This window comes from Chanodichthys erythropterus, chromosome 3 (genome assembly GCF_024489055.1).
Source record: "Chanodichthys erythropterus isolate Z2021 chromosome 3, ASM2448905v1, whole genome shotgun sequence".
Lineage (NCBI taxonomy): Eukaryota > Metazoa > Chordata > Actinopteri > Cypriniformes > Xenocyprididae > Chanodichthys > Chanodichthys erythropterus.
The window spans coordinates 13,170,582-13,183,790 of record NC_090223.1 but is presented as its reverse complement, the minus strand read 5'-3'; the positions used below and the strand labels follow the sequence as shown (position 1 = coordinate 13,183,790).

Here is a 13,209-nt window from a genome sequence, read left to right as displayed (position 1 = left end):
CCGTCCAAACTATGAATTATAACCTTATTTACACAGATTAGGCAATTACTCTGCATAATGTTTGAAAAAGCACCTTTGAGAAATCCACTACAGCTGCAGGAGTATTTAGTTAATTTGGGTTTAACTTCAATAAGTGAAAGCTCAACCAGTTAAAGGCAGCCACTGCCTAAGTGAAACCCTTTAAGTCTTGCTTGAGTGCCTTCAGGTCATTAGAACTGAAGAACTTTGCAATTGAAAAAACAAAAAAAACAAAGACTTATAAAATGGATTTTATTCAATGCAGGCATATTGGACAGGAGAAGATGTAGGTTGTCTCAAATGCATCACCTAAAAGAGGGACAGGAAATGTGCTGGATCATATTCAGTGAACTTAGCAAGAGCAAAACCTTATTAAAAGGCACAAGCATACTTGTCTGATAGTAGTCATAAACCTTGATGACCGCTGGCTTGAGATCATTCACTGCAAGAACCTGATTCAGCGTCAAAGAGTAAGTCATGGGGACGCCTTTGGGAACCTAAGAGATGGAAAAGATTAGTACATAGACAGCACTCAAGATGGCAGCTCCTGAATACCCCAATATACAGTCTCACCTCTTTCAGATACACTAGAACACCATCATCTCCAGCATCAACCCGCTCCACTAGTGGGGCAAATGTTTGGGGTGAAGACCCCAGCTGAGGGGAAAAAAAAAGACCATTGTTTACATAAGTTACATCCCAAGATGCTTTAAGATTCAGAAAGTCTGATTGGCTTCAACATACGAACCAGTGACGTATCTGCCGTAAAGCCAGACAGGAGCTTAATGTCTACAATAACCATGTTAGTGCTTGCTTTTGCACCATTGTACCTGAATGAGGGTGATAAAAGGAATAAAGGGGTTTAGTCAAGCTGTTCTTGCTCCTGTTCCTTTTGTAGGAGTCAAACATGAGCTGGTTTCAGGACAAAGCCAAAACTATTCTTACATCACAGTGAAGCTCAAAATGAGATTGACTCCCAGTGGTTGGCAGTCTGCCTTCACCTTTGCTTCGACACTCAGCGTTTTGGGGACTTTAACGGGTGTTGGGATGTTGTAGAAACATGCAACCTACAGTAGTTCAGAGCAAATGATAATTCACGAGTTCACTTACAAGTCAGGTAAATTGGTAAACATTTGGCGTGCCATCCGGGGAGAGGGCTCAGAGCTCTGTAATCAGCCCGAACACAGAAATTGAGGGGGATGAAGATACAGACCTGCACAGACACACAGGAAGATCCTGACACTTTAACACTATATTTGCCAGGAACGTTCTTCAGCGGCATCTCCTGAAACAGCAGCCTGTTGTCCCGATTCACGGTGAAGCTATAAGACTCTCCTCCTGCCACAGAGGACTGTACAGTAACAGTGCTGGAGCCGTCCAAGCTGAACACTTTAGCAGCATACACAGACAGGGCATGAAGAGCCACCACAGTGTCCTAAAAACAAGCACCAGATCAAAAACTCCACTCATAAATGATTGACCTCATGTTTGGCCATTGGAGGTACCTGGGTGGAGGAGAAGCCTCCGTAGGGATTCTGCTGGATCACGAGCCAGTTGACAATGCGGTTAGCATAGCCAAGAGTTGCTGTTGAGAGAGGGTGTTCAGTGAGAACCGCTAAAAGCACATAAGAGCTGATCTCCACCGCCAGAGTATCACCAGATGAAGTCTGAGACCAATGGAGCTTAGTGCCTAAGAGGCAAGACAGAGGAGAGCAAGTTGATGACAAAACCTGATGAAGCAACATCAGGAGGCAAGTGAAATTTCACCTTCAGAAATGGCATTGTTGTTCAAGGCATTTAGAAGCTGTGATCGAGTGCTGGCCTCTCCAGCAAGACTAAAGGAGTAGGCCAGCAGAGCAGTGGCGTAAGTATTTCCCAGGTTACCAACGACAGGCCTCAAGCATGACAGAGCATTGGTGATGACAGGATCCTAAAAAAAAAAAAAAAAAAAAAAAAAAAAGTATTATGACAGCCTGAACAGGAAGGTTATCCACAAGCTGCTCATACATCAACTAGAGATGCCCTTACCGTGACAGGGATGCCTAGTTCAAGCAGTGATACAACAACGTAGGCGGTCATGGTCACACTGTCCCCAACGCCACCCTAAAACAAAAAAAAACCAACCCACACACAAATTGATTTACAGGAACTCCGCACCAAGCCAATTGGTTATAGGGCATTTAAGACAAGTAATGCACCTTCATGTCATAGTGGTGCAGAGTTCCCTGCTGAATGAAACAACCATCTGAACCCTGCTTGCTGATCAACCAATCCTTTGCACTCTGCAGGACTTGTGGATCAATGAAGATAAATTGCCTGGCTAGACCAAAAGTCCTCACGACAAAGGCAGTCAACCTGGCCATGGAGTTGACAAACTGACAATTACAAACTGCTGGTGTCATGACAGATTACATGAGAAAAACTGTCAAACTTACCATGTATTCGATTCATCATAACCAAATGTGCTGAATGAGCCATCGTTGTGCCTGTAGTTCAATTGTCTTTGGTATCCTGTTCAGGTCAAAAGCTACATGTAAATTGGTCAGGAAGGGATTGTATGAGGCAAGAGCAGGGGCCCGTTTCATAACACAAGTTTGCCAAATAAGCTAGGCTTATCAGTTTGTTTGATCATTTTGAACCAAATCAACTGACAATCAGATTTACTGAAATCAGCCTGTGTTATTTGGTATACTCGGTTTATGAAATGGGCCCCAGGACTAAACTGCCTTGGAATTTAGTCTTTATTTATTTTTTATTTTATTTATATAAAGAGGATTTGGTCATCCATACCGCTTCGAAGGTAGCCAATGGCGGTCTCTCGGATGGCTGTGGTGAGTTGACCAGTGACTTCCAGGTACAGCAAGATGTAAATATTGGGAGCAAGAACAATCATATTCTGTTCTCCACAGCCATACGGCATCTGTAGTAACTTATCCAGATTCTTCAGTGCACGACCCATTATGTCCCCTATAAGAGGTCAAGCATAAAACCCACATCAGAAACAAGTTATTCTGGAAAACGTAACAGTATTCTCCGTGAAAATGCTTTACCAAGGACTGAAACTGAGCATCTGGCTGATCCCTGAACCACATTTGTTGGAAACGTCAGAGTCACATCTTCAGAAAGAACATTTCCTGCCAGCCAAATAGAACAGATTAGCATTGAGCATTAGGCTAATGTTTGGCTGTACAAGAAGAAAGTGTTTGAGAAACATTGATTGCAAACAAACCCTTTGGGCACAATAACCAACTCTGGGCACTTGTCCTCTCAACTCCTTCAGCCTAAAAGAAAGCAGTAACACCACATCAGTAACCGCATGATCTCCATGATCAAACTCAAGGTGGCTGGTTAACACTCACCAGGACAAGTAGACTTCGAGTGACTACATCAACACGTCCCCTTTTTGGCACAGTCACAGTCTCAGTTCCACATCGAGTACGGGACGGTTCAGCTGAAGCATTGACTGTCACATTGACAGGTCCTGCAGTGATGGACAGTTAGCAACCAAGACGTAACACTTGCACTTTAAAACTAGAGACAGTCCAAAACTGACCAAGGACAGAAGCTGTGAGAATCCATTTAAAGGTCTTTCTCCCATTAGCACAGAGACAAGATGAATATGGCCCCTTAGATGCTCCGAGAGTGAAGGCCGTGGATGAAGCTGGAGTTACTTTAACCTGCCAATGAAACAGTACATGGAGCAAAAGACCCATTACCTTCTCTATACAGAGCCATTAAGTAGGGATGCACAGTGCTAATAAATGGAAAATAGATTTGTTATTGATCCGATAGAAACCCACAGAGGTACGTCATCATGACTAGCACAATCAAGTTCACTTGTTCATTCAGTGTTGTGCTATTCCAAGATGTAATAGTTTAGTGCGTAGTAATAACCATGATTGGGACAGTGATGCATAGAACACTATTGTACTAAAACTGACTTGCCAATGCGTTTTAGCGGGTCTTTGTGGGGAGTGCATCCAGAACAGTCGAATTTGCTTATACACTTGCATCATTTTGTAGTAATTGGCTATATTACAAACGTGACATTATGACTATTAATCTCATGACAAGTTTAGAGTAAAAGGCACTAGAAAAGCGCTTCAGATTCCTGGTACTCATTCAGCTCTTCAGCACTCATGCCCAAACAGCAACTCACTAAAAGCCATGATTGGGACTGTCGTATGCATAGCACACAATCAAGGCATTTGTCGATGGGAAAGATGTGTTTGCAGTCCTTGCAACGGGATTTGGCAAAGGTTTAAGTTCAACATACGTCACTTACTGCGTTGCTCTGATTGGTTGCATGTCTATCCAATTGAGTGCAGAGGTTTTTTTTTTTTTACTGGTTCGGTTAAGACACGCCCCATAATTCAAGTGCAGTGGAGCAGTATCAGACTCACATTCTGCCTAGAATATGAGTATGACGAAGTCAGGCTAAGTTGCACCCCTAATTAACCCTTAAATGCATAACTGTTTCGCCAATCAGTCTTATAGATCCGGGTCGATAAAGACCCGAATATGTATCTAACATGGAAGGATTTCTACCTGTCGCGATAATATAAAACTCCTCTGATATTAGAGTAACAATTACAGAAGAATAAAATAAAGCATATTTTGTTACCTTTTGGAGCTTGAAAGGGCTCATTCTGAGCAGATGTTTTATGCAGTCACCACTGTCCTCGTCAGAGCTCATTTCCCAGTACATTCAGTAAATAAAACGCTAGTTTTAGGTTTCAGGTCACGAATATAAGCCCATTCGCGATCTCAAACATTCTCAAAACTATTTCATTTTCAACATCTTCAAAGTCAATATTTCTATCACTAACAGCTTCACCAGATCCATCCAGTAAGTTACAGTCCTATTTCATGGCGTTCAGTACTTTGCAGTAAATCACTGAGCCATTTCATGTTATTTCGTTTTCTGTCTGAATGAGTAGTCACTTCAGCATTGTGTATCAGACATTGCCACCTTGTGGAATAAAGGTGAATTGCACTTATTCCATCATCTAAGATTCAAATTATTGTGGAGAAAAATATATACAATTTTTACAAAAAAATACAATAGGCACTTATAATTTTATGATTTCTCTCTTGTTATATTCTTTATAATGAATTGATTGAGGAATACCAAGAAGGTTGTCTAACTTTAAAAAATGAACGAGGAGGGTAGTGAATGATGTCCCGGGTCACAAAAGACCCGAGGTATGCATTTAAGGGTTTAAAAAAAATAAAAAAAATTGACCATGACTGACCATGATGCATGATGACAGGTAACTGAAGACTGTGGCCTTCAGCTCAAAAGTCTCCCCACGGATAATGGAGTATGGCAGGGAGAGCTCTAGGAAGAAGGGCTGGAAGACCGTCAGCTGAGCAGGAGGAGCCAGACCGAGACCTTTAGAGGACAGACAGAACGCCTCTGTCTCCCATGTGGTGATCGTGTCAGGAACCGTGAGGGGAACTTGTGTGGATCCAGTAGCTCTAAAGTACAGGAGAGAGAAATAAGGGGAACAGAAGAACTAAACAAGATGCAACAAGAGATTCTTCACTAACCCCACTTGAACAAGCTGCCAGATCCAGGTTTCTGGAAAGTAAGATCTGACAGTTACTTTAACAGAGCGCATTTCTCCATCACTTCTGGCTTCTGGAGGAGCAGGAGCAGCCGCAGCCACCATGTCAGGTGCTTCAAGCCTTTCAAAGGCTAAAAGAACTACAGTTAGTTGACTGAAATACAAGTTCTTACTTTCTGCATGCACTATATACAAAGTGTGGTGTTAATCTTATGCCAATAGATGCAAAGAAATTGGAATACATCCCATAACTCAAGGACAGTTCAAGAGGAAACACATTTTACTGAATGAAACTTCATAAACCAACCCATTGGCAAGACGGGCCGATGCCACCAGCACGGAGGGGCTCGTACAGCGAGATTTGTTGCGACCTTCATTCCCAGGCTCTGTCATGGTAACAATCAAAACAAGCCCAAGTTCAAGTCAGTGACTGCATATTCCTCAGTGACTACATGGTCATAAATGGCTTTGTACCTTGAAGGTTGTGTAAGCTTTATTTGTAGGAACAAAAGGGCCACGATTTGGAGGAAGAATGAAGTCAGAAGGTGCACGAGCAGCTCGACGGGGTCGAAAAGTACACTCCTGCTCATCCTCAACACTGTATGGGTAACCCGATAGTGATCGCACTGGGAGCAAGTCAAACACCTGGGACCAGGGGGAAAAGGGACAAAAAAAATAAATATAAAAATATAATGTCAGGTTCCTGGAGTCTTGAACTAAATGCATTACATCGCATTAGTTGTTGGTATATTAGTCACAGAGTACACTAGAGCTGCTACAAGGCATAATTCGTACACCATGGTAATTCAAAGTGCTTTACATGAAGAACCCAATACAAAAAATATATATAAAATAAGGATCACATAATAGAAAAAGTAATAAGAATTCCACTATCTGGATGGAAGAGTTAGGAGGTTCAAGTGGGAAGTTTAAGTATAAATCACAACAAAGTGTCCAATCAATCAGGATTCTTCATTCTAAAGCTGAACCTGAAGGTCAGTCAAGTCCAGTAAGAATTTAAAGACCCCCTGTGTCAAAAGGTTAGGAACTTGTTCATGTCCATCTGGGGTTTTAACATCCTTAAAATAGTAAACTAGACTGTCTGAAACATAAGTAATTTCAAACTACCTTGCAACCAAGGAGTCTTAAATGTTATCCTGATATATTTTTCCCATTTATATGAAAAGTCATGTAGATTTAGCAATATGGCGGGTGTATGATGCCTATTACAAATGTCATGAACTATGCATCTCCACTGACGTTCCGAGCTGTTTGAAGCATTTCTAAGGGTATCAATTGTTTACCCTATTATCAAATTATCAATTTTCAAATGACCAAGTCAAAAGGCCAATCATAAAATTACCATTATGCATCTGACATTGTAAAAACTGATGGCATCGTGCAGAGTTTACCTCAGTAACTCGACGGTGGATCTTGTCTGAGCTTGTGCGAGTGAGTGGAGGCAGGGATAATTAGCATAGTCAGATCAGTGTATATTAAATGAGGCAAAGGTGTACATTCAAGCCATTTTAAAGGATTAAGTACTTTTCACTGGAAGTAGTCGTGTCAACGATGATCAAAGAGGCCTTAAGGGATTTAAAGGATTTAAAGCCCAACTGTGTTACTACAGGGGGACTTTAAAATCAGCTGCAAATTGATACCATTTTAGGACTCAGACGTCTTCCAGGCTCCAATATCCAGACACTTTGATCTACAGCGCTGAGGCCACAAAGAGATCCTGCTTGAGCAGAGACCGTCAAAACGTTTCTCTCAGCAGGAACAGCTGTAGCTGGAGAGAACTGCAGAGACACCTGGAACAAGGAGCAACACATGCTGTAGGACACGTCACCATTCCCCACTTGAAGCCAAAAATAGCTAGTGTACATACCTTGTTTTGGAAACATGCTTCCGTGTCAAAAGATGCACTACCAACAACTACATTCTCACTGGGCAGAACACAGTAGACCAGAATCTGCACTGCTGGAGCCATATCAACACCAACAGACAGCTGGAACGACACTGAGCCACTTGTGACTTTATTAGAAGCCTTCACTTTGACGGTCTTAAATCCATGGAGGACGATCACGCCTCTGGACAAGACCTGACAGAAGAGGAAAGTTGAAGATGGACAACAAAAAAATAAAGCCCACCAACTACACGTTCACTCACCATATAGACAACATCAGCACTGTAGTCACCAGACTCCCCAACAAAGGATTATTTCACAGTCACTGGAAAGGTAGCACCACATTTGAGTGGCTGCTCAAGCGTCACTATAGTCAGTTCACTAAGTGATGGGTTGTTGGGAGAATCAGGTTGGAGAAGCCGAACAATCCTCGTATCTGTAGTGAAGTATGGTGATTTGGAACCATAAACAAGCCCTGGAGTCGCACTAGCCTGGGGAGCAATGAATGCAATGGGTTTTTGCAAGAGTGACTGAAAGAAGTCTACATTTCACAAATGAGCAAATCATACCACCAGATTCAGATCTGCTTTAGGAAGATTAGCAGTGTTGAGAGAGAATGTGGCCAGTCCTTTCTGGTTTGTGGTCAGATTTAGCAGCGGTTTGTCGTCATTACCATTAAGGAGATACACAGCTTTTCTCACAAATGGAGTCCCATCGAAACGAGACACTGTTATCTGTCAGGAAAGATCTCGGTTAGGAAACGGAACCAATGAGAAGGTTATGACAAGAGATACAATTTTACTTGCCTTTCCATTAATCTTTGACCCAGGTTCAATATAATCAGGGAGGTCCACAAATGTGACCTTGCCGACTTCAAATGTAATGGACACGGTTGCAGATTTTGACATTACTACATCTGAGGAGAAAAAAAAAAAAAGCACCAAGTCAACATCCTCCATACACATACTGTTGGTTCAGTTTAGACAATAGCTCACCTGTTCCCTCCTCAGTGACATTCACAGTCACAACAAACAAATCTTGAAGACCATTTTCAAATTTGGTGTTGAAAAACACTGATGTTTCGATGGTAAAGGAGGCACATCCAGTGGCATTCATCTGGTAGGAGAACAGGGTCACGTTTAAGCCAAGCACAAGCAGAAGAAAAACCCTCCACTGTAAGGCAGGAGTTACACACCTTTGCGGTTTTACTCAGGCACAGACGGGTCACGTCTGGAACGTATGGAAGTGGATCACGGCACACTTCCACCAATGCTTGACCAGGTACAGGTTGGCCATATGTGTATCTGGGAGATAAAGCACAAGATCAAGAATAGACTACACACAAGACAAGAAAATAAAAACCTCACTTACTTGGCACAAGCCTCAACTTTTAGTCCCACATCTGCAACACTGTAGGTCTCTGACGCGTTTACAGTCACGTCAAACTTGGGTAAAACTAAACCAGAAACAATCCTTCAGATTAAGACCTCTGATATGTTGTACTGTTGCACAGAGTTATCAACTTACCATATTTTTTCACCTCAAAAACCTGGGAGATCTCTCGGTCACCAATAAAAGCCTTTAGTGTGTACATCCCTATCTGAGCCTCTGAGTTCAACTGGTGCGAAAGCTGCAATATCCACCCCGTTGAGGAAACATTGGTCCACTGACCAATCCGGTTATTATTATTGTCCTATTAAAAACAACAGCTCAGAGAAAATCATCAATCAAGTACAAAAAGCTCCATTAAAAACACTTGCATCAGAACGCTCACCTCAACCACGACCAGATTGTACTGAAAGGGAAATATTAAGAATTGAAGAGCACAAACATTGATGTAGCAATATAAAAAATTAACGGTTTGCTCATGGCTAGACCTTACCATCTGATCAAGAGGAACAAGTTTGACATCCATGGTGACAACTCTGAAATTCACTGCGAAAACACCAACATATGTGTTGCATAATGCACTTGAAAACAATAACTCATAGCGCAATTAAATGTGTGCCCAGAATTGGGTGTAGAAATTCAGTGACTAGCCAAAACATTCTAAGACCATTGCGGTGTCCCAATTCACCTACTTCTACACCCTAAAAGTATGTACTCTTTCTGTGAACAAAAAGTACTTTTGAGTATGTAGCAAAAGAGTAGACAAGCTTTGGGACATACTAACACGTCATACAATCGCGTCTTTTCTGTCGCATCCAGTCACCGTAAACTGGCCTGTCAATCATCTTACATCCTCCACATTGCATTTAGTTAATTTCCTACCGTAACGGAGAGAAATGCAGCACGTTGATATGCAGTCGCGGGTCTCTCATGTGGAGAACTCTCCTCAATGCATGATGATGCATTTAAAAGTTAATGGCGACTCAGATCTTTATAAAAGTCCACATTGGTATTTGCAGATGAAAAACACGGATAACATTAAATATAAATTTCAGATTAAACTGATTATTAGTCGCTCAAACCTCAGCGTCGATCGCGCGTATCCGCCATATTTTGTAGTTTACTCGTGTTAGTTCTGAACTGTATCCTCATCCAATGTGCAGTGGGTTGTGGGCAATATTAGCCTTTATAGTGTGCACAGATCCACACTTTGAAAATCTACCGGAAATAGACCATCCGGGGACTTTTGGCATACTCTTTACAACATACTATGCTTTGGGACACTCTTAATGTAAACTCATACTATTTAGGATGAATTGTAATGGACATTGGAACGCAGGGTGTGCTTAACATACAGCGATCGTTTTCTGCGACTGAAGCAGATTTACATACTTGCACATGGAATTTGAACACCGAATGTAATCGCAGACTGAACACTACTGGCTCTGACTGGAAGCATTTGAGTGTGATCAGTCATAACTCATAAGCGTCAATTTACATTCATAATTGGCCTTACAATCACTAAGTGTGTGCACAGCTTAAGATTCATCCAAAGATTCGTTCACAGCTCACCCATTTGTCCTGGATTGTAGATGGGTTTGTCTGTTTGGATGAAGGTCAAAGGTAGGTAAGACTTGAACATGACTTTCCGCTCTTCGGTCGCTCTAAAGACCTTCCCTTGAACTTCTACCTTCAGATTCTGCACGGATTCTCCATTAACTCGAGGAGCCTGCAGAGAAATTCAGTAAACAAACGAGCCAGATGAAAAAGCCACATGCATCTAATAACAGACCTTGAAATCAAAGCAGCGGTGAAATGGCATCATAGAGCACACGTTCACAAGTTCAGTCATTCCATTTTTGTCATCAAGCAGAGAAACCGTCATGGTGAGATGCTCTTGTGGATTCAGAAGATTTGCACACAATTTGGCATCAGATCCAGACTCAATCACTGCAGGGAATGTCACCATGAATGACCTGTGTAAACAATTTAGGTTGAGACCAAAAAGGAATCAGGCCAGAACATGTAGATGTTGGATTAACAGGGTTGCAGATCAAAACTAGCCCAAAGTGATTCTCCATCAGGGGGTGGGTTGGAGTGGGCAGGTAGGGTGGTATGTTCGAGCATCAAATTTGTAAGTAATTGGGTTTGGTTCTCAATGGGACAAGCATGCAGAAAAAAACATGCACATGGATACCACAGGTTTGGCAACACTGGGCTGCCATGGTCAAAATAAGAGCACAAGAAAAGTTGAACAGTTGGATCTTATTTATATTTAATCACTTGAGCACTAGATGGCTAAAGTACTGACTAACGCACATTAACATGCAACTAAACTGGAGTCATTTTGCCATCTTTAAGACTAAAGCAGCATGGACATTAGACCCCTTCTGTTCACTTCAAAACTCATGGTACTTACGTCTTTTTCTGTCCTTCAACAGCAAAGAGGAAAAGGGCTAAAATGAGCCCTTTCCAAACACAAATCTCTCTCACAGCCATGAAGAGTAATCATCCAAGACTAGACAGAAATCAAGGGTTTCTTTCAAAAACCCAACAGTACTTTTAAAAAAAAAAACCACACTGTTCAAATGCTTTACAGCTTAACTTTGAATCATCTGCCAGTGTTATTTAAATGCTCTTAATAAATCAGAACAGGTTGATTTCGCACTCACAGGCAATCAAGCAGTCGTTAGGGCGGAGCCCTGGTGATTAATCAGAGTTGGTTGCCAGCTCTCATGCGTTTGGGATGGAACACGCTCATCCATCAACATCTCACACCAAATACGAGACTGCCCCAGGGACAGGCAACATTGGTCCCTGTATTACGCTGTCCTGCAGAGTTTTGCCAAAGCCACCGGAAGGCAGGCTAGCAACCTTTAGCCAAATTTTTTTTTTACTGGACTCATTTACAGTTTTAATATATTATTTAAGTGTTGAGTGATGTTGTACAATATTGTAAAAATTTTGCCATGAAAAAGGAACTTGTTGTAACTCAGGCATACAATGTCCGATCTGTTTTAAAGTTTTACGGCAGTTATAAATCCCAGTCAGCTGAAGATTTGCGTACATGAACCTCCACCCCATCTTCTCCCCAAAATCACCATCTCTGGAGCCTAGTTTTACTATGCATTATGTCATCTGCATATATTTTCCATACATATTCCCATCCTCATGACACCAGGTAACATTAGTAAAAATATGACTATAAATGCCATCATTGTTTTGTTTTGGAAAAAAAAGAAGGAAAAAAAAAGAAGAAAGAATCAAACTTAAATAAAATACTGTTCAGAATGTCTTTAGTTTCACTAGACAAATAATATTTTTAATGGTTTTATACAAATCAAATGTACAAGTCAATTTTGCCTATAAGATTAACATAGCCTACATTTTAGGATGTTTATACATTTTTAATTGAAACAGATAGACAGACTTATTTTTGCATTGTAAATTATTGTAATCATTGTATGAGTATGAGCGCATATGAGTGCGTCAATGGCAAAACATTTTAAAAATGGATATCCATTTTAAAATGGATAAACATTTTAAAAGTGGATATCTTACCGTTTCCTTCAAAATCAATCTTTTAAATATAATTTTTCATTACTTGGAAAGCCTATGACAGGAGTTATCTTTAGACTAGCCTACAGTCAGTCTGTGCACAACACCAGCAGCACAACTGCACTCAGCAGATGTTGTACGGTACTGTGTACAGTAGACATCATAAAACAAAATTTACAGCATTTCGCTGATGAATAAATAATGTCATGGCAGAAAATAACACAAATATCCTGTTTTGCATCTATTTAATATTGCTTATTTTTTGTTGTTTTCACCCAAAAATGAAAGTTATCCCATGATTTACTCACCCTCAAGAAATTGATCTTTCTGATGAACACAATCAAGATATATATTTAAAAATATCCTGGCTCTTTCAAGCTTTATAATGGTAGTGAATGAGGGGTGAGATTTTGAAGGCCTTTATTAACCCCCTTGAGTCATATGTATTTTTTTTTTTTTTTTTTTTATGATGGATGGATGTGTTTTTGTTGTTGTTCTTGCTGTTGTTTTTTTGTTTTGTTTTTTTGTTTTTTTATGGGTGCTTATTTAAAAAATTCCTCTTCCAAGCTTTATAATGGCAGTGAATAGAGGGCAAGATTTTGAAATATCTGATTGTGTTCATCTGAAAGAAGACTTGAGGGTAAGTAAATCTTGGGATGTTTCTGGAGTAATAATGCTGAAGATTCAGCTTTGATCACAGGAATAAATTATATTTTAAAGTACATTAAAACAGATACAAAATTATTTTAAATTATCATAATATTTAAC

General features: G+C 40.7%; 1 pseudogene; it reads right to left on the bottom strand.

Moving 5' to 3' along the window:
* Window positions 1–256: 256 nt before the first annotated feature.
* On the bottom strand, window positions 257–11,385 carry LOC137008562 (alpha-2-macroglobulin-like; annotated as a pseudogene).
* Window positions 11,386–13,209: the final 1,824 nt, after the last annotated feature.